Genomic DNA, 22593 nt, shown 5'->3' with positions numbered 1-22593 from the left:
GGGGCAGAAAAATTCCTGCTTCATGGTTGGAAATAAGCCTTTGAAGAGATGGGCTTTAGTTGTGTGACAAAAATGTTCCACTGTGCTTGAGGAGAAGATTTGTTAACAGCTGTCCTCATTCCAAAAGTTTTATGCACTTTTAAAATATACCAGGAACATGRCACTTCAGTTCCCTTAAATAAGATGTGAGAATATGAAACTCATTTAATCTTCAACAGGAAATCTGCACAGAGAGTACAGAACAGGTTAATGGGCAGGTTAATGGATTTTGTAAGAGATGGGCATGCTGCACTGTTTTCTACTAGCTGGATTCCTCCCCCCCCCCACCCCTGGGGAGATAGCTTCAAGCAGAATCTGATTAAGCTATTGTAGCCCCAAAACGTGAATAGCCTATGCTATGTCATCATCCCTTGAGAAAGGGCAGAGCTTTCTAGACAACTGGAAGTGGTTTCATATTTATTCTCTGGTACTATTACAGAAGAGYTCAGTGACAGTAAATTACCAAAAGGGATATTGTAAAAGTGGGATAGGCCCTTGCCAGCTGAAACGCATATCCTCAGCCAAACCACGCGATAGCAGCAGCATCTCAAACTACTGTTCCCTGTTCACCAACACAATGTCTGTCTTGCTCAAAATTAGTTCCCAGCACCTGTTAATTTCTAGGTTTGCAAAGAATCCACAAATGGCATCAGTTGTATATTCCTGGCACTTTGTACATTCCTAGCACAGTCGATGGCACATGCACACCGTCACCAAAGATGTGGACATGCAAGTACAGTACGCGTTAGTGTTTACGAAGGTAGTGTTAACGAAGCAACGTTAAGAGAGGAAGGGCAGAGCGGGCACAGCACAACCCTCCGAGCAGGCTCCACGCTCAGCCTCAGGTCCCCCCGCGCGCTCAGGCGGCACCAAAATCCACGCTGCTACTGTTTCACTGCTCGTGTTGCCTGCAACTAATACTTAAAAGCAGCTCGTCTCTATCTTTCACCTCTTCTAATAGCAGAAATACATCTGTATCCTCTCTCATCTTACATCTTTATCAACTTTCCTTTAGGCTATATACAGCTATTGACCCAAAACCAGTTAAAGAACTAACATTTGTGGAACTTCACACAAGAGATCTGGTTACTGATAGAAGCATATTTTCTAATTAATGGTCCGTTTGTTTTTCTCCAGGGAAGAGTTACAGCATCAAGACACATGACTTTAATACTTTGGCACATCTTTCAGATGGGACAACAGCATCTCATCACTAACTGTGTYGAATATTTCATAGGAATATGAGAAGACGACACTAAAATAGCTGCCTTCCATCTACTGATACCAAGGCATAAAAAGTAGTTACATTGTAAATGTTTAGACCTTTACCAAGATTCAATCCCACACCCCAAATTTTAACACATTAAGCAGTCTCTATTTTTTTTTTTTTTTTTTTTTGGGGGGGGGGGTAGCTAACTAATGCCACATATTTATCTGACATTTTTAGATACTTAAAACATGAGGAATAAAACATTGCAAAAGAAAAGATAATTGTATTGTATTGTAAGGTATTTAATTGTACTTTTATTCAGCCTAATTTTATGTACTTTTTCATTGAGTTCAATTCAAAATATCAGTTTTATCTCACTTCCTCCTCTTTTTGCCATCTAAACTAAAAAAAAAAAAAGTCCTGTTTCCTTTTTTCCCCTTGAGATTTTTACTGAGCTAGTATAAATTATTCTTTTGTTTTTATGTATATTTTTTGTCTGCATAAAGGCTTTATATTTGGTTCAGTTTTAGTTATTATTTCATTTCCCTTGTCTTTTTCTCGTGTTTTTCTCTGTAGTTTCACCTAATTATCTTGTCTTCTAAAATGTTGCAATTTTAACTTCAACTAATTCTCTTCAGATCTAGCTTATGCTTTTATGCAGTAGTCCTTGACATTAATAGTATTGTTATTGTAAGTATGACTATCTAAAGATATGAGAAAGGTAGGATTTTCAGAAACTAGTATAATATATWTTAGTAACCAATGAAGCTTTCAGACACACAAGCTTTTCCTCAAGTCTGAAAACAGATGCAGAAAGCTTCAAGACCAATTATTCTGTCTTTATCTTAATTATGTCACTTTATTTTATAGTTTGAGTGAAAAGGGTACTTAGTACACTATTGCCGGTCTGGACTATGTGCACAAATGCTTCAGGACTATTAATTGTTTTCCCCTGCTTTATATAGGTTTGGGGATATTCACTCTTGTGACTGGATAGATGACCCTGATATCAACAGGTTTTTCTTTGAAGGACGCAAAGCAAATGCATTACGTAGCAGTAAAAACACCCTACACAGGGAAAGGAATTAGGCAGCCAGTCAGCAGCAAACTGCCTACCCTCACGAGCYGGTGAAGACAAGTCTCCTAACTCTGCCACCAACAATTCTTCTTGCACACATTACTATTCAACTTCAGAACAGCCTTGTTAGAACACAGTAATAAAACATATTTGAAATTACCTGAGTATAGAAGCACAGGATAAACCTGTGCAAAGATGTTCTGAAACAACTGCATATAAGGCATATATGGCTCATTAGAGTCAAAGAAGCAAAAGTTGAACTCACCCTACCCCACTCTGGTCCAAAACTTATGCCAGTTTTGGAACAATTTCCACCATCTTTGCTGCAATTCGTTGTATTTTCTGTTCCCTCAGGATTACACTCGTGCCCATAAGGAACTCACGGGACTTAGCCCAAGGAAATGTTAATGTCACCTACAAATTATAGTCAAGCGAGACCCTGCTGACTCCAAAACAACATAGCAACCTCACATTTCAAATCCTGGAAAACTAAACAAATTTGAAGTACTAATCTCTTTCCCTAAACTTTGGGCAGTGTTAACGGACCAAAAGACTTCATGTTTTTATGGGAAATTCACTCAACTTGATGAACCGTAGCAACTTCAGCATTCAAAAAGACCACTTTGAAATTTATCTTCAAAGAAGCKCAAGTCCTTTGCATTGTCTCCTTTACATCAGAAGCCTACAACTTCGCTGCTTTAGTTACCAGTTTAAATGAAATTAAAAAATTGGAGTGAGTTCACTTCCTCCTGAGAGCCCTTTGTTTCAGTGAACAGCCCTCAGCCTAAGATACTGATACATGCAAGGTTGAAAGGTTAAAAATATGGCCCAGTAGACCTTCCTGTTACTGCATCCTGCAAATTTGGGGGAGGGGGGATGTAAAGTCTATTTTTGGCTTTTTATCATTAGAAAGAAACTATGAAGAAAAACCTTGGTATTTATGAAACGGCACAAGATCAGTAAGTCGTATTTTATCTTTCAGARCATAAAATGTTGAACGATAATTCCTTTGTATAGCTTCGATTATATAGAGTCAGTAACCACTATAGTACTTCTTCCTCCATCTACCTGATCTGYACAAAGAAGTCACTAAAGGACTGGATGTTTTATGAGAAGACTGTAGATGAAATATACACTTATTACAGTGTTTTTTTATTGTCTTATTACAGATTTAATTAAAATCTTGTAAAAGAGAAAAAWTTACATTTTTAGCAAGTAAGTTTGGAGGTTTTTAAAGACTTATTTTCTGTTCTTTCATCCTGAATGGATACAGAAAAGTTTTCAAAYGAAGAGATTTTCAAAAAATCTTTTGGGTCACCTACTGTTATCAGTAGGCACTSGGTTTTGCATGTATAACTCTTTCTAGGAACCAGTCATATAAAACTCATTTTTGTGAAAGAGAAGATATGTGACAAAACAAAATTATACCAATAGAATTAGGTGTTTTGTTTATCAAATGATTTGTAATGTATAAAGGAGGCATTCCTTTCACTTGCTATGTACTAAAATATGCAAAACAATTCTTCTGAAAAAGTTCATTCTTTTTATTGATCTTTTATCAGATGATTATCAAAGCTATGTAACCCATAAGTTATTCAGTTTACTGATGTCACCCCCTATTTTGGTGTAACTAGTGAGATTAAAAAAAAAGAAAAAAGCAAGAACAGTTTTCTTCCATTTGTTATTTAAATCTGTTCTGATCTTTTTTGCAAAGATCATATTTTACTTTGATAAATCTCTCTCTCATCAGTAAGTATAACTTCATATTCTGAGAATATCAAAGATCACCTAAGGCCCAGTAAATTTCCATACTCAAAAAGATAAAATGCATTTAAAATGAATTTGTTTTATATACTCCAACAGATATTCACRGAAATGTTTCTTCTGTACTTGACTGGATATTATAAAGCATTCTTTGCAATAAGCAAAGAGAGAGCTAGCCCCTCATGCAATCTTGTATCATTTGAAGCATGCCAAGCAATACATGTTGTTTTATCCATTGCTAAAATGACAAAGGACATCTACTAAGCAGACACGCACACAAAAAGGGAAGAAAAGAAAGAAAAAACAGAGAGAAAGGACATCCTGCAYCTCGTGAGGTTCACCTACAGTAAGTCACGTACCTTCATGCGAATCTGTGCTTCAAAGCGAGAAAAGCCCTGGCTCGCAGGGTGCCACAGGGYACAGGCAGAAATCCCGCATTGAGCACTGGCAGCCGGGGCACTGGCTATTCCACTTGGTGCCCCAGACCGAAACGGCTGCGCTCTGGTGTCCAGCACTGCCGAAATWCACTGGGTTTTCTGCTAATTCTTTACGAGTTGGCTTAAATAACAGATGAAAAATGTTGTTACTACTAATTATGTTATCATTATTATATGCTTGTCTTATAACAGTGCAAGCTTTTATAAGCCTAAGATTGACTATACCATTGACAGAAGTATGTGCATAAAGGACAGCTCTGCATGCATTTAAGTGTGGGATTAGAAAAACRAACGAGAAAGGTATATATATACCATTTTACAGAAATTAAGTGGAGATTTGGAGCTCCTAAGAATGAGTATAGACCTACTGMTGAATTTTTAAAAGTAGCTAAAAACTCAGCTGGCATAATTATTGCATTTTAAGTTCACTAGACGTACTGAAAAATTTGTTCCCAAATAACTTGTTCACTATCACACAGRAAGCATGTGGAAAACTCAAGAACTGAAGGGAGTGAGATCTGTAACTGAATATATTCAAACACAAGAACAGTGTTAATTTATGTAAGTCAATAAAACAGTTTTTCCTCTTAACAGCTTTTTTTTGTCTAAACTATTAAGTTTGAACTGGAAAATCTAATTTTAAACGCTTAGCACATATACAACTTACAATAACATTGCATAATATAAAATTTATCATTTATATTTAATTACCAAAAGCACTGAATTTTAATTAAAATTCCCTCTATCTCTCTCATTTCAGCTTTGGTTACTGCTCCAATAATTAAAACAAGAAATAGTTCACAGAAAGTATACACTGCTGGGGAAACATTATCCCTTACAGATTTAGCTACATACAGCCAGTAAGGTCACCATTCCGGGAACCTGTGGCTGCACCTAAATTCCTCGAGCGCGTGTGCTGTGGCTGGCCCCGGCTTCTGATTCCCCAGGCACCCACGCTGAGGAGCTGCTCGGAAAACACCCCAACTCCCATCCAGTTCRAGCAGCTCCATCTCCTTTCCAGGGAGGGAGACTAGTGCGTGCCCAAGCCCTACCCAAAACACAGCTGAGCAGAGGCAGCTGGGGTCTAGACCTCAAATGCCAGAAAGGCTCCCAACGCACCAACTTACTTGTCCCTACAACAGCACCTCAAACTAAAGGAAGATGGAGCTACTGAGCAACRTAGGTTAGGACACGAAACCAACACCTGCCACAGTAAAGACTGGAATTTTAACTACTRTACTACCCTTCTCCCTGGTATACACCTCAATCAAAGTGTGTGTGTGGGGGTGGGGGGGATAAATAAATTCAAGTCTGCTACTTGAAATTACAAACTTACAAAGTGTTAAATATTTTCAGTTCTCAGAAGTCAAGTGAGAATTTTGTGCATTCAGCATTTCTCAAAATCTGATCTTCTCACAGACACACAAGACAAAAGATTAGATCAGAGATTACTATAGATCTCTAATATTTATTAGTAGTTTCCAGTCCTCAAGGTTCCGAGATACAATTACATCATTTGATTTAGCTTACATTTCTTAAGCTGGCAAGGCTGAAATAAGTTTTTTTTTTTTTTTTTTGGTTTTTAAAAGAATTTTAAAAACCCCATAGATTTAGCATACCTAAAAAATTCAATGTAAATATACCCTGTTGTAAATTTATGTACAATATAACTTTGATAGTTCCTATTTTCTTTTTTCAGGATAATTATACTGAATTATACTAGTATTATGCTGTGCTAATATTTAAGAAGCCTACCTATGCTGAAGTTCAAAATTATGAACATCTATATTTYTGTATAGATACATTTAAATATATACATAAATATTCTGTCAGCAATTACCTTAGAATATTCTGATGAAAATAAATGATCCTTCATACTATTTTATGTGTATCTCTCCTATTTTAATCATTCATGACATGTATCTAGCCTTTGAAATAACAGGTGTCACCAACAATGTTAGCAGATCTCCTACAATACTGTTGCTTAATGAATTACTAAATCAAAGTTGGCATAGATAGCTAATAAATGAGATAAATATTTATTTTGATTAGTTATGAACCAGACAGATCACTTAGAAATRTTTAAATGCTCATACCTGTAGAGTATTATATGTAATTTAAATATTTACATATTCATCTAACAAAGCTCCAGTAAATAATACTCTTTTCCTGTCAAAAAGTCCAAACGAAGATCAAGTGTGTTTTCTTGCTAATCATGATTCCAGATAACACTGTATTSTTTTCAGAAGTATAGTTCTTTTTTCTGAATAGCCAAAGCAGTTAATATACTAGCAGGCTCAAAACAGTCCAACAGCCCCAAAATATTTTAATGAGAATAGCAAGCTTTTCTTGTTCAGCACAGTAGGGGAGATATTTTGGTTAGTTTAAGTTATGCATATTTTTCAGATATATCAAAGGTTGCAAAAACACATTTCTTTTTTATGAAACATCACAATTGCTCCATTTGTGGTAAATTTGCCCTGGGACATAACATTTTACAATGAAAATTGTGTTACAATGGCGCACATTGTGCCATCTGTTTTAAGAACAACTCTCCAATGATTTCTATGGAGAACAGTCTCCTTAAAAGAGTAAATGGAACAATATATCCCAAAGTACTCTTTTACCTAGCTTAAATACTCTTGATAAAAAGATTTTGAAATTTAGCAAGCCACTAAGCTTGCTAAATAGCACTACCACTAAGCTATCCCCTTACTCTTCTGCTGTTCCCCAAAAAGCTAGTGTAGAAGGRTAGAACATCACACGTGGGACAGCCCCATGGAAGCAAGGGCAGACAAGGATCCCCACAACTCAGGGCCATGCAGAGAGTCCAGGCTTTCCCTTTCCCAGGAGAGAAGTCCTGCCAGCAYCCTCTTTTCTGCTCAGCAACAGCAGCACTACCCATACCAGCAAAAGTAAACAGGCATGGGGTCATAGACCTAGAGATGTCAGTTGATCACAAGTAAAAGAGTTTGGGGTATGAAAGTCTAATGTTACCCTCACATTTGACCAGTGCCATCTCAGCGCATCCATAGGATACGCTGCAGACAATGCTAATGTCAGAGCAAGAGAAAGGACTTCGGGGGAACCTCCTTGGAGTTTCCAACCACAGTGTCACTGTAAACAAATCCTGCATGCCAAATACCTTAGATGCACATCAACTGCTTGACAGAACATCCAGAAAGGAAGGGGGGAAAAACCAAAAACAAATCACAACCTTGTCTTGTTATTGTCTRCTTCCTTTTAAGGATAAAGTATTTCTCCAACACAAAATGCAACTACAAACTTCAGTGCCATGAACTTGCCATGACTTTCTGCATTTATTCACCTGAGAACATGAAATCTCTATAAAACTCTAAAATAATCATAAAGTTCTGATTTAGGTCCAAAACAAGTAATTAATATTAAAGAGGCATATTATCCTTATTTACACTACACCAGAGCTATTATTTTACAACACATTCAGAGCAGAACATTCCTGGAAGCTCCCTGGAGAAGCGATCTGAAACCCCTTTCAATAGAATAACAACCTTCTGCATCAATGTAACCTTCATATTACCTCATATCTCATTTAGATATAATTAGGACAAAAGCCTCCTTGTTAACTTCATTAAGCAGTTATTGTATTAGGATGTTTCCAATATTTTCACAGAATTACCAGTGTTCTCAGGATATTAGTATTTTTTCATCAAGTSGTCTGGTCTAGTTCAAAAAAATTATATTCTTTCATCCAAATTGTCTACATATGATGGTAGTAACATAGCCAGCATAACATCAGATGACAGTAACATTATCACAGAACTTCAATATTCTCTTCATCAGTTCCTTAAGTTGCTCTATCTTTATATTTTTAGAAAAAATAATTTTAAACCACAYTGAAGGCATCTTGAACCTGTAAAGATCCTCTTTTGCAATGTACATAGTYATATCTATTTCTGCAGTACACTTTTCACACAGGTGTTCAGGGTTYGGAGATATCTTTCTGAAGATCAATGATATAGGGAGCACCTTCTTTATATTTAGAAGTGCTTCAGTCATGCAGATCTCTGTCAATATGGGTCCAAACTGAAATATTAGTAATAAAGTAACATGAAAAACATCATTAAAAAAAATCTACTGGATTGACATACAGTCACAACAGTTCCCAAATTGACATGGGGACTCATCTTTCTTTTACTTGTCAAAGGATCTTTCCCCTGCCCACCTCCCAGACCTCGCGAGTCTCCAGCCTAGCCTTGATCCTGGCACCTGCTGAGCACCGTTTCGCATCCATCTCTCTCTAACTAGATGTTGTGCAAACACTCAACACAGCATTGTGTTTGCTCACCTYGTGCTCTGGAATTTACCCAGTGCTTAGCTTATTCACAGGAAAAATTCCACACGCTGCCCTTTCCGTAACCGCAGCGCAGTGCCTTGTCTGAGGGCCACSCTTGCCCCTGCAGAGAGAGCTGTTTGCCCTGAGTCTTGGTCTTTCACCTCCAGCCCTCACATCTGCGTTCCYGCCCTCGGCAGCAAAGGGGCAGACGCGGCAGCTTGGCGGTTCCCCGGCTCTGCCTGCGCAGAATTCAGTCCCAGGGTTTCCACTCACAGAATCAGGTCTTCGCAGCAACGACACAGGATTCCCACAAAGTTTCTCAAACCCACACAACCATTTCCTGCTGTGCTTTTACCTACCAAGGGAATGACTGCAAGTATCTCACACACACACCCGCACACACACAGAAGAGCCAGTGACAGGTTTTATTTGATCGTGTGTGGTGATTCCCACCAACTATTTTCTGCTGCTATGCTCTGGCAGTCAATCTGTTGTTTGCTCTGGCGAACCATCTTTAACGGTAGCACTTTGGCTCTTTCAAGAAGTGATCCTCAGGAGTGTCACATCTACAAAATAATATAGTCTATTCCATCATTTAAAAACTGTGGAATCACTCAAATTTGCCTAGGGCTTATTCACTACTTTTATAGAATGTTGAAATTTTTGTCCTAGTACTTGGTAAATGCAGGTATAGATTGAGTTTTCACTTACTGTTATAACTCATGCAATCATCCCAAGTAGAAACTTAAGTATTTTAAAATGAAAAAGCCCCCAAACATGAAGAAATATATATGCAAATCAAGATGGCTATGCTTACAACAACCCAGTCAGCACCTTTCCACTGATAATCAAATGCTAACAAATTATTCCTTCCCCTAAACTATCTCTTTACAAACCAGATGTTTGCAAAAATGGGCTGTTAAAAAAAAAAAAGGATGTTCAGTAACAGCAAATCTGAAACCTGGGCCACAAGAGWGGTATCTTAATTTTTTATTTGAATTTCATTTGAGAAGGAAATAAAAGCCCTCACTCTTCAAGGCAATAAGCATCTGAAAAGAAAAATAGGGATTTACTTGTAATTCTTTTGTTTTCCTTCCTTTCCCAGACAAGCTAGTTCTCCCCAGTTTTTGGAAAAAACATGCTGACAAGTAGAATTTCTACTCAGCCAGTTATCTTTGCTGCAGTAGCTTCCATTGCAGTCACTGCCAGCTGCGAACGTCCATGCCCTAATAGTGTTTGAGACCACCCAAAGCATCACCTATGTTTGTGGTTCATAACCCCTGGGGCACACTAAAGTCTCTTTTAGGAAACATACTAGAACTTTTTTCTGAAATGCTATAAAAAAGGGTAGACAACAAGGTCAGTAACTCTGARTTGAACTCAACTTCTGTCACATTCCTCTGCCCATACAATAGTGATTTAGGAAAAGGYATATACACATAGATAACATTTTTATTTTGCAAGACTTACTTTCATATATCACTGAATATATACCTCCATGTAGCATGAGAAATATAGAATAGTAACAAAAGCATTCTCCAGGTTGCATTAGTACATTTCCATGACGTTTCTAAGGTTCTTACCACCACAGCACCAATGTAACAAAAAAGCTAATGTATAAAGCATACCTTATTAATAACATACAGCASAGTACAGGAACAACAGTGCTCTAGAATTAGGACTGTATCTGGAGACTCAATGACTGAAATATCAATTCTCTAAGAAGCATGAGATTCATTTATAATAATTCTTTTCTAGTTCGGGCGATGTAKTTTACATATTCCTAGAACAAACAGTCATAAACAATGCTCCAATGAAACCAGCTCCCAGTAAAARTGAGCAAGGGAGAGAAATCAGTTCAAGCATTTTTTTTCTTGTACAAAATCCAAAAAAATGCACCTTATCTTCACATCTACATATGAATCTGCTTTTAAATGTGCATGTCTACTAAATCACCTTGCTAGAAATCATGCGGTTAGAAAACTACTTGATAGCAGATCAACACATTTTTTCGGCTTTGGCTCTCCAAAAAGAAGTTATGACTAGAAAMGGCATTTCAAATACGACTCACTACTAATTCCCATGTTACTGACTGAAAATCACTTAACCGAAACCTGCCACAGGAGGTATTTAATATCATCGATCTACACATGACTGCAATTCCCACATACATCAGTGGCAGCTCCATGTGCAGAATGAAGGTAATCTACAGCTCCAAAAGCAGGAATTTATTTTGGTCTAAATCCGAAAGTGACTCCCTCTGATGATTAGAAGCTGGCAGATTTCTATGTATTTGCTAATGTTAGAGCCATAATGCAAATATAGCCTRGGGAAAATTCACAGAAAATAACTATAAATTTTGTCAGCTAATAACAAGCACAATTCATGCTAACTAAACTATGTTTTYAACACAACCTCAGCCTAAATTTTAGCCCTCAATTTTGCTCCTACTACAGTTTTCACAAGTTGCCAGTCTAAAGCCTGAAAAGAACTACATACTCAAATATGCATTAAAAGCAAGACAGATCTTCAAAAGCAGAGGTCATATCTGAATATTCAGCATGATGCATCAGTTTAATACTAATCATCATTTTTTCCTCAGCTTCAAAGTKTTGCTCAGTCTATCCCAATAACTTCAGAAAACGTGAACTTCAGYGCCCAGAGTCAAGCCCCACTAGCAGCTCTCACTTGCTGTTCGCTTTGTCCCATTCACCTTAGCAGGGCCAGATTCACAGGATGTCAGCCTAGCATTTGATTGTGCTCAATATTCATTAATTGTATCAGCCCAGATCATTGAACGTTTCAGTGGTTACTATGAAATGCATGCTTTATGGAGTTAACATCACTTGAATTCCTTTGTAATGTAACATTCTTCAATTGGACATTTAACAGGGTGACAAGCGTCTATCTCATTATTTGCAGAATATATTGAAATAGTCCAGTATTTCATGTAAGATACATATAACATGTCACAGAACCATCACTGTTATTAAAAGGATTAAAGAAATGACATGATTCATGGCCATACACTTTGTTATTTATAAATACTATTACTTAYGAGCATTATTTATAATAATGAGTTGTTCATAAACAGCAATTTGTGAAAAATTTTTTTGACTCTGTGCAATCACCAATTGTACATATTTGCAACTAAAATTAAAAAACAAATTATTTAAGTGTTAAGAAAGAGTGTATTTGTTCCCAAACTAAGTATAATACTTGGAAACAGACTGCCAGTGAGAACAGTCGTATTTATGAATTTAAACTTAATTTTATTCCCATCTTCTCCAAAGTTTAAATTTAAAATTCCAGAGCTTAAAATTTGTGACAGTAACTCATTGCTCAAATGCCTTCACGGAAGGACACAGAAGGCATACAAGTATAATCAAATTACTCCTGCTGTATTTTAAATTAAAATTATCTCAGTATTTTTGCCCTCTTTCTTCTTGCAACATTATTGTTAACGTTTTGGCTTGTACTATAAACTGCAAGGTTTCTTCAGACTGCAGGGAAGTGCTCTGCAGCTTGAGGTAAGGGTGCACAAAATTGATGGCCAGTGAATCCCTCTGGACGAGGCAGCTATGACACGGATCCCTGAGGCTGTAAAGGACTAGACACAACGGTCCATGTGATCTGTTCCAGCTCTGTGTTCCCATTGTAAGTCTTCACATTGCTATATTAATCAATTAAAAAGAGGATTAATGTGGTGATATTGATTTTTTTTTTAAGTAATAATAGTTCATATGTAAGAATCAGTTAGTACCTCTTACTTATAAGCTCCACTGCTGTTGGGTATAAGATCCAGATAAAAATAATACTTTCATCGGGGATTGGACTTCATCCATAACTAATGTGATCCCAGCTAGGGTTAGTCACTTGTTTGGGAACTATTTCTCTAAATACCACCTCTAAACTTTAATTCCTGTAGGCAATTAAACTGTAACAGGAACATTCTGATGGCTACAAATTTAGTCATGATCACAACATACATGGATGTATGATGGCATATTCCTATTCAGCATGAGGTCAGCATAAAATTATATAGAATGTATGCATAATTACATATGTACCTGTATTCCAAATTGAAAAATATTTTATATATTACATACAAGGTTAAATATTTTACCTGATTAGAAGATTAGCAAAGATAAAAAATATTTTCAAATATTCAGATATTTGTCTTTTTCTAAAACATAATGGCATTTCTAAGAATTCTTTAAATGAATAAGTTCACCCAAGAAATACTACACGCATTTCTTGTACATAGGTATAAATACACGTATTAGAATGTTATGAAGCTGATTCTTTTTAAAACTAGTTTTACGTTTACTGTGTATTTTACTTTCAAAAAACTATTTATTCCCAACGAATGATCAAGTCATTTTTCTGCTTGTTATTATCCACACACCACTGAATATCACATAGCTATCATGCTCAAGTGATATAAATGAAAGTTCCATATGTCACTTAAAAATGTGCAACACTGATACCATAACACTTTGGTGCTAGACCAAGGAAAAGTTTCAGAGAGCAGAAATAGAGGTACTCAACCTCCATAACTACAATCCCCCTCCCCCTAGCACCACCAAAACCAAAAATAACCTAATAGCCAAACTCTCCCTTCTGTTGCTTAATCCTAGCTAATGCTAGCCTCCACTGCCTGCTGGAACAGTTTCATATGCCTCAGCAACAGATGAATATAAAGCAATGCAATCAATAAACACAATCCTAGCTTTATAGCTAGAGTGATGAGCAGTGAGATCATCAATGATGAGCTAACAATTAGAGACGAAATTTTGGAATTATAATCAGAAAGCATCAGACCAGTGCCCAGGAACATATAGATCCCTGGTGCTCTTGCATTTTGAATAACATATGGAGTTCTGGGACTTCAAATCAATTATAGTAGAACTGCARAAGAGGAAAAAAAAGAGCAACTTGCTCATGAGAAACAAATGAGTATACTAAAATTTTTCTGGATTAGAAAAGAAGCAAGGGGATATCACAGAGATCTACAAAATCATGAATGCATGTGGAGGGTTGGAGCCTGGAGAGCTCTGGAGATGCTTACCCTATTCTTACATTCTTCCCTATAAATGCACTGTTAGGGGACAGCATACAAGGCTAGACAGACCTCTCATCTGATACAATAACGCTATTTTTCTGATTCTAATTAGAGAGATGGAGAAAGAACCTATTCACCTGTCCTAGTAATATATCACTTTTCCTTCTTCTGATGTGGATATGAATATGCCACAATGATGTTTAAGGACAACGTGCAGAATATATCTSCACACATACACAAAAAAAGAGAAATAAACGATCTATTTTAAATCTGAGTCTTCATGAAAAGCTCCAGGACAATACTTAAAGGTCTTTGCATTATGTTGTTTACACCTGTTCCCTTCAGAGAAGGCACATTTAAGGTATTAAGACACTAAGAGTTTGCTGACATGACATGTCTTTCTTTTCTTTCTCTTCTTCAATCTCATTAAGATTGCCCAAAAAAAAAGAAATCTTCAGTGAAATTTGTGCTTAATCTGCAGAGACAACAACATTGCTGAAGATAAGAGGTAAGTTTTAAATATTAGCTTCCCTTCTACAACACCTAGACACTGAAAAACATCGTAACAGCTGTTCCACCTTCAGGTCCGTGATTTTGAACAATTTAGTCTCTTACTGCTTTGCATGGATTATATAACACAGCTATTCTTCTTAAATGGCCTTAGCATTTCTTTCATATCTCTGAAACATGTGCATGAACATAGAATGCACTGGTTTTTAATGCTCTAAGTATTTAGGTTCTATAAAAAGTAGATGTAGAGGTTTTAGCTATAGAGGTTCTACACTGCAGTAAACGTCAAGGTGTTACTAAAAGTTAGAATTGGGGTTCAGTCATCTTAAACAGCATAAAAAACAAGTCTGATCTGAAAAAAAGCAATAATAATGAGCTGGAAGTGTGATTTGTGTTTRTGTGTGGGCATTGAGTATTCCTGTCAATGTACATATTGACACAAAAATAAAAAGTTCAGTAAGTATGAAATTCGTATCAACTCCCTAGGAGAGGAACTGCATTTTATTCCTTCACGGGTTAATAATTTGCTCATAGTTTAAAAGAGTTGGCACCTGCTCTGCCAGAGACATATTTGCATTTCCAAAGAATGAGAGCAGTAAACAAGACAAGGGGAGGAGCACTGAAACTTTTCCTGAATAAATTAAAGATTAATAATCTCCAAGGGGACAGGATGAAGCATTTGAATCTGAATTAAAACTGTAGAACATGCCAAGAAAAATATCTGCGTATGAAAACTGGCAAATTTTGCCAGCTTGGGATGCTCTCCAGTGAAAGCTGGCCAAGAACATAAATAATGCAAGAAGACTCAGTCCTTGACCTCATACCAAATCTAAGGAGTAGTACCTTGTCAGGGTACACAGAAAATTTGGATCTGACTTTAGTACAAGAAAACAAAGCAAGAATTTGCTTCAATACTATAATTCCTGTCTTTATAAATCCATGCTTTCGTGTGTGTTTTGGATTTTGCAAATAAATGATTTATTTTCTTTTCCATTAACACGGTAGCTGAATTAAGGTTAAGTTAAGGATGAATTAAGAATGCTTTCCAAGTCTCTACATGGTAGAAGCGTAATTCCATTCCCATTGGAGTGGTTATCCATTTAGTTGGGGTCTTGGATTAATCATGCAGAATCCAGTGCTTTAATACACCAGGTTAGAACACTGGAAGTGCAACGCGTTGTATCTTTCTGCAGCTGGGCGGTATTCTGAGAGGTGGTACTATAGGGTCTGAAAGGAGAAAAGCTTCACTGAGCGGCCAGAGTTGGTCATAGGGAGTATCTCCCAAACCTTGGAGGACTCCAACTTCTTTAAGGTTACAAAATGCTTTACAGGTGTTTGTATATTCTCACTAGTCCCATTTCCTCTATGGCTATATGCTCACYAAAATACTGTTATTTAGTTTTATTTCATAGTTAAATCGTTCAGAAGAGTGTATTTGTATGAATCTACAACTACTTCCATTATTGACAGAAGATCTACCCTGACATTATGCTAATCCAACCTGAATAAGAATTCACAGAAATTCTTGCGAGGGAGACTTGAAATTTCTCTAATTCATTAGAGATGCAACTAGAAGTAAGTACTGGATCAGCCATCCATTTTTCTCATCACCAGATACAAGTAAAAATCACCATGCTGGTAAATGGCATAATACAAGAGCAGAAAAATATCTTGACCACTCACACAGGTTACCTCACAAGCTGTTTCTATAGTTTCTAGATTCCCAAACAATTTATAGAAAGCAACCATTGACTGAATATAAGAGGTTTTTAATGACACATTATTTTGAATTTAATARCAAACAATTTCATAAGTGATTGTCATGTTTTACTATGTAAGGGACACAAAATAACCACTTAGCATTTTAAAGAGAAAGTAAGTGAATATTCTTATCAGAGCACCTACATTGATTAACGCCATGTGTATTTCAAAGCAGGGAGGTTTTCCTGGAATTCCTCAAGACATTCTACTATTACCAAAAAAATGGTTGTCTCAACTGTGCCAAGTCTAACACAGGCAGCACTGTTTTATTTTACCTTGCTATGTAAAAGACAGTATTGTTTAGAATCTGTAAATTCTTTGTTTTGTTGTAAGGCTGTAGAAAGGGATATCTTCTTTCCCTGCATGCTTTTAAAGTCAAAAAGGCAAAATGACTGACTCTGATGATTTCCTTTGCCCCCTTCCCACCTCATACAGAAATCATAATAGTGTTAGACAATTTTAAATTTACCACAGACTATGAAGATTAGTCTGGTCATTCCACATTACCTTTTCAATTTATGTGACATGCAAACCAAATAAAACTAAATAAATACCTGAGCAATTCTTTGCAGCATTCAACTCTCAAAGTAAATACAGAATTTTCACAAAATTATATAATTTTATTTTCTCTAATAAATGTTATTTGAATATTTTATTTGAATATTTTATATTGATATCTAACTGAAATGTTTTGCAAGGTAACCCACTCTAGGCTACTACTTTTGGTAAGTATATTTTATCTCATATTTATTTTTAACAATACATGAGAAAGTATTTGATATATCCTTGGGATTTCAACCCTGCCTTAACTTTTATTTTTTTCTAGGTAACAAAACACCCAAGAGCACAATTTACCTCAACCACTGCTGGATGTCTTAATATTAGATCTTAAACTGCGCACTGGTCATCCCTGGCACCCTTTGTAATGATCTGAGACTTAGATACATCCTGTACATACTTCCACTGACCTATATTAAACACTTATCCGGAAACAGGAATCTCCCTCAGCAGGTGCTTTTATCTCTCAATCAGCAATAATAGGAGAGGCGCAAGGTAACTAGCTGGTATTTAAATATTAAAGCTGGGACAGATTAATCCCACTTATGTGTATTTCAAACATTATCAAAACTTTGAACTCTAAATGATAACCGAATCACCATAATTACTCTACAAAAAACATGAAAAAAAACAAGGTAAAATTCTTGCCACATACTAGTAGCACAAGGAAGGATCAGTCAGCACTCTGCCTATATATATAAAGATTCATTCAAATTTCATTGGCGATTTCTAATCTTCCAACCTTTTTTTTTTTTTTTTTTTTTTTTTTTTTTTTTTTTTTTTTTTTTTTTTTTTTTTTTTTTTTTTCACTGAATTCGCTAGCTTAAGTGCTTTTAAATTTTCAGGTGGAAAAAAAAAACAACTTTGGAGACTAACCTTGAAAAAATAACAACAGCAAACATTAAATTTACCCTTTGCATGTTTAATTTATTCCCATCTGTAATCATATATCTGTCCAATTTCATCTATTTTATTGGGGGAGGCACTTACTTCTTTTATCTTCTTCATCTGTCTTTTGTCTTTTTTCCTGCTGCCTAAAGATATCTTCCTGGCCTATATCCCAATATTACCTCCCATTTTCTTGATGAATACAGCCATTCACGTGGGCGACGTGAGAAAATCTGTTCAGCAAGAGGCAATAGACTCGAGAAGAAAAAAGGAGCAGACTGTTGATTCTTGGGCTGCAGCGGCTCACACTGCTTGCGCCCAGACCGATGCCCCTATGGACCACGTGGGCAAGACACTACTACAACCACTTCCAGAAAGACAGAAAGGGAAGACCTCTTCACATCATATCATCTGCAGTTCTTCCATAGGCTCACACAGCTGACTGAATTTGCCACTGACATCCTTCGCTTCGCTTGCCAGCCAAGTGGGGTCACAGCTGTGCAGAGACGTTACCGCATGAGAAACCTACACATGCTTGGAGACGGTGCAGGGCTGAGGCCTTACACGCACTATGGGAWATTTCAGCTTCTTTCCAAATTTGAACAAATGCAAGCCTTGGAAGTGTCCACCTGCAGATAAACTTAGACCATCAAACTAAAATTGACTAGCATTAGTTATTTTTTCCTTCACACAACATGATTTAGATAAAGGAAAAATGSCATTTTTCATTATCCTGGTGCATTCTCCAGTTCTCTGAATAAGCCACAATTACATTCAAATGCTTCATAAATTCCCGCAAGGCAACTCAAAGGGAAGTAAAGCACCATTTTGCAGTGGAACAGAGTATGAGGCACACAGCACAACATCAACTTCTGTGAAAACTGAMTTACACTTACTAGTCGGGATTTTTTTTTTCCTACTGTAACACATAGAGAGTGAACTCCTCATTACTGCTCATGAGTAATAGGAAGTTAGTATTTGCCATTTGAATCCTCTGCTCATGCTGATAGTCCTACTGAACACAATGGGGGAATTAAAAAAAAATTTCCAATCAAGTAATCAAACTGTGGCCGGAAGTCAAATTTAAAAGCATTTCATGGCACTTACAGTAACTAGAAATAAAGATTTAYGACAACATATATGAACAATCTATTCCTGAAAATTTTCAAAAGACAATAAAAGGTATTTAGATGACATTTTATTTATAATTTATTATAGTAAATAAAAAACATTATCTAAAAATAAAAAGTTACTCTATTCTAGCACTTAGAAGTCTAATTAGTAACACTGAACTGACAAATGTGTTTATAAGTTTGCTTTTCTTTGTTTTAATTTTTAAAGTAGTTTAGGGTGTCAGAATTGTACATTTTCATTCCAAACTAATATTAATGGGTTGGACAAGAAGTACTTAAAACAGCCTCAAAATACTTACATTTGTTAAGCTTTCAAACTTGTGGCAAACTTACTAAACAAGAATATATGCCCTCAAGGCTAAACTGTTGCAAACATTATTCAGAGAAATCTTCTATTTTTGTTCAGAAACAATTAAAAAAAAAGAAAATGTGTTCTAGATTGCGTAAAACTGCTTTACTGGTTGTTTGGGGACAGTTATTCACTCTGACTTGAAAAAAATAAAACAAAATATACTTCTCTACTTGCTAAATTGGCATAAAATGCCAAACATGGATCAAATAACTTCTATCCATATGATGCAATGAAAGTTATGTCAAGCTGAACAGACCAGTGGTACCCATTTCAAAGCCCAGATTTGTAAAGGGTTTTTTTATGCTCTTGTGGACAAGGTATTAAATATAACTGCAAACATATAATTATTTTCAGGGAGGCATAGCAGGTCATTTCTTAATCTTTTCTTTAGCACAGTGAGTTAGCTTGTTCCCCAAACAGAAAATTATTAACAAAAATATTGTTATGAAAAAATACAACTATAGAGAAACAGCTGTAATAGGACACATGTTATTGCTATTAATTGTTCCATAAGYGCTCCAGGAAACAACGGACAAGAGTTGAAGACTCAAGAAACTTGCAGCTGAAAGGTCAACAAATCCTTTACATTGAATTCTTACAGAAGGAACTACTGTTTTTTCTTTAACCTTCTATATCTTCTATTATTGATTAAAATGCCTTAGGAATGTTATCATTCCTACCAAATAACACTTAAAACTCATTTTGCACAGGTACTCAAGAAGAAAAAAGTGAGCTCTATCCAAAGCAAAGCCCGTGTATTATATTATCTATTTTATTGTCCGAGACAGGAGTGATGGTAGGAAGATCAATTTGCAAGTCTTGAAAATAGGTTTCCATGTTTACCTGAAACTGRAAAAAAAAGGTAGGGAATTGGAATCAAAAACAGATGGATTTCAGAAAGTCAGCATCCTGTCCTGACCCTCAGCGGCATTATACTCTCTTGGTGTCCTTCCTAGRTTTCACATCACAACTATGAAATAAATGGAGACGTTCTCAAGTAGCTTCTCCTTTCCACAGGTAAGGTCTAGCTGGAATTCTTTCACTCCTGGACACCAAACTGCAAAACAATACCTCCTCTTTTCATATTCCTCATCCTTTCCTGACTCCTCCTGATTTTTGTCACTCCTTCACAATTCTAGATATATAAAGGGAACATTTTGTCATAAGTTTTTCACAACAGTTCATGACTCTTGGCCTGACGAAAGTTGAGAAGATTTATTATGAATACTGATATAATTATGTAAAAATGTTCCTTGCCACAAAGCTAACTTTAAAACAGAAAAAAAAACAGCAGACACAACTGATGTCGTAAAAAGACCTGTTAAAATTGTGTGCAGAATGTTTAACTTATCAAGGAACTGTAAAAAGGTAACAATAATTTGTAGAGAATGAAATTTTATGTAACATCTAGATACACTTTGTACTTTATTGAATTAAATAATTATAAAGCACAACTTAAATCCTTTGTCTTTCATTCTACAGGTGACTTTCACAAGAACTCAGAGCTACTCTCATACAGGCATGAAGCAAGAGTCCAGTCCAGCCATCCAGATGACTGACCTGTTACTATCTTTTCTCACAAACATCCTGTATCTACACCCTGCTTTATCAAAACACTGCTCTAGCAGATTTCCTACATTTTGTATCATTGGTACAAAAYCCTTATAAATAATATATATTTGGAAGAGTATCATATAATAGKTTTTTTTTATTATTATTAASTTTGCTACTTCCAAGTTGCGTAAGCACTTCAAAAATAACTTAGTATGTCTATTGAGCATAATAATRTTCTTCGAATATTTTATTCTAAGACATATCTATAGGTTTATATGTAAAAATGAYTTCAGTTTGTAGCCCATATATTTTTCTTCTTCCTTAGGAAAACTATAGTTCCTTAAGTTCTTCTATGTTTGCMTAACAGCAGCAACTTCAACTGGTTGTAGAAATCTAGAATAGAGGAACAGATTTTGGCCCAAAATGAGTGAGTAAATATCTTGCTGCACAYCCATTTAAGAGAATGCATTTAAGAGGATTTCAGGACTTCCCTGTCCTGAGAAACAACAAAGCTCTTCCACCTTGACAAGCGCACAACRGATAGGTAACTTGGCGCCCCAGTAGGGAGTACTGCTCCTTAAGGCCAGGTGCTTCTTAGCATTCATGTGCTTGTCATCACTCTGTACAAGCCATGCATTTCAGTCACTAAATGACACTGGACTGTCATTTCGRGGGGGGGGGGGGAATAACTTTTCTTGTTGCTTTATCTACAAATCACAGCAGAATTCTGGTCACTTGGGAAGGCTCTTCCTATAGATTTTTTCTTTTTCTGAGCTATAATGATATATTAAAATATGTGGAAGGAATATATCACTGAAGTGCAAAGGAAAAAAAGGAGTAGCCTTGCTACATTAGGTCATTTGACCTAAATAGGAGAAGAAACATATAGTTTCCCTTTTAAAAACTTTTTTAGACTGTTTATATTTTTTCMTGTAAGAATTGCAGCTTTTTTCCCCATGTTGTTGCATTCCCTTTCTTACTTTCTGAGATATGTATTTTACAGGTATATTTAATTTGCTTTCAAAAAGGCACACATACCATAAAGAAAATGCTTTCGAAAATGAATAAGACTTCTCCTTTCTATTATTTTTCTGCAACCTAGATGAGAAATTATTGAGGAATGTATAATCTGACTGTTTATCCAGAGAAAAAAAATACGTGATACAGTAATCTGAGAAAACCTTTCATCCATTTCTATAATAGCATACTTACAATGAAAAATGTAATTGTAAGCACTCCTGACAAATAAAACACTTTTCGACAGAATGAATCAGAACACTAGACTACATAAAACATGAATAAGCTGTATCTACATTGACTTCGGACATCCAACAGTTCAGACAATCAGTACAGTATTTTTAATTCTTCCTTTAGAGGATCYTTATATAAACAGACTGCCACATCAATACCCAAAGTTTCAGGCGACCAGTCCTTATGGCTCAAGTTTGCAGCTGCAGCTTTTGTTTCACGCACTCGCTATGTTCTTAGCCACACTGCACGCTTCAGCGATTCAATGTTTTGAAGCCAACTATCAATGAAAGCCCAGCCAGTATCACGACATTTACTGTGGCTGAGCAAAGTGGCCTAGGTCAACGAGACACACTGGCGTTCACCGCGAACCAAAGCCACCAGTCACGACACATCCAACACAGCCCGGCTAGCTCTAACTTTCCTGCCAGCCCCCCGCTACGCACCTACACACGGCCCCGCACAGCCCCCCTCGGTTTCCGCGACCGCAAGCGGCTCAGCCGCCCAGCGCCTCGCTAACTTACTGCAGTGCGATGCAGGAGGAGGAGGAGGAGGAGGAGGAGGAGGGCGCACGTCCCCGGCATGCGAGGGAGCCCGGCGCCCTGGGCAGCGAGGGGGACCGGCCATCCAGCCGGGCCGCCGCCGCCTGCCGCAGCCCAGCGCGCCCGGCCCCGCGGGGCC

At 36.7% G+C, this 22593-nt stretch overlaps 1 protein-coding gene across 1 annotated transcript in view; it reads right to left on the bottom strand.

Annotated features, from left to right (window-relative positions):
• Positions 1-22521, bottom strand: part of DGKB (diacylglycerol kinase beta) — a 349983-nt gene extending 327462 nt beyond the window's left edge. Inside the window, exon 1 of the mRNA XM_085316086.1 lies at positions 22437-22521. The gene's annotated coding sequence lies outside the window, so the exon portion shown is untranslated. The remainder of the gene's footprint in view (positions 1-22436) is intronic.
• Between the last annotated feature and the right edge of the window lie 72 nt (positions 22522-22593).

The sequence above is a fragment of the Rhea americana genome, unplaced genomic scaffold (assembly GCF_003343005.1).
Source record: "Rhea americana isolate MKP2758 unplaced genomic scaffold, rheAme1 scaffold_112, whole genome shotgun sequence".
NCBI classification, from domain to species: domain Eukaryota; kingdom Metazoa; phylum Chordata; class Aves; order Rheiformes; family Rheidae; genus Rhea; species Rhea americana.
This window is presented reverse-complemented; position numbering and strand designations above follow the sequence as displayed.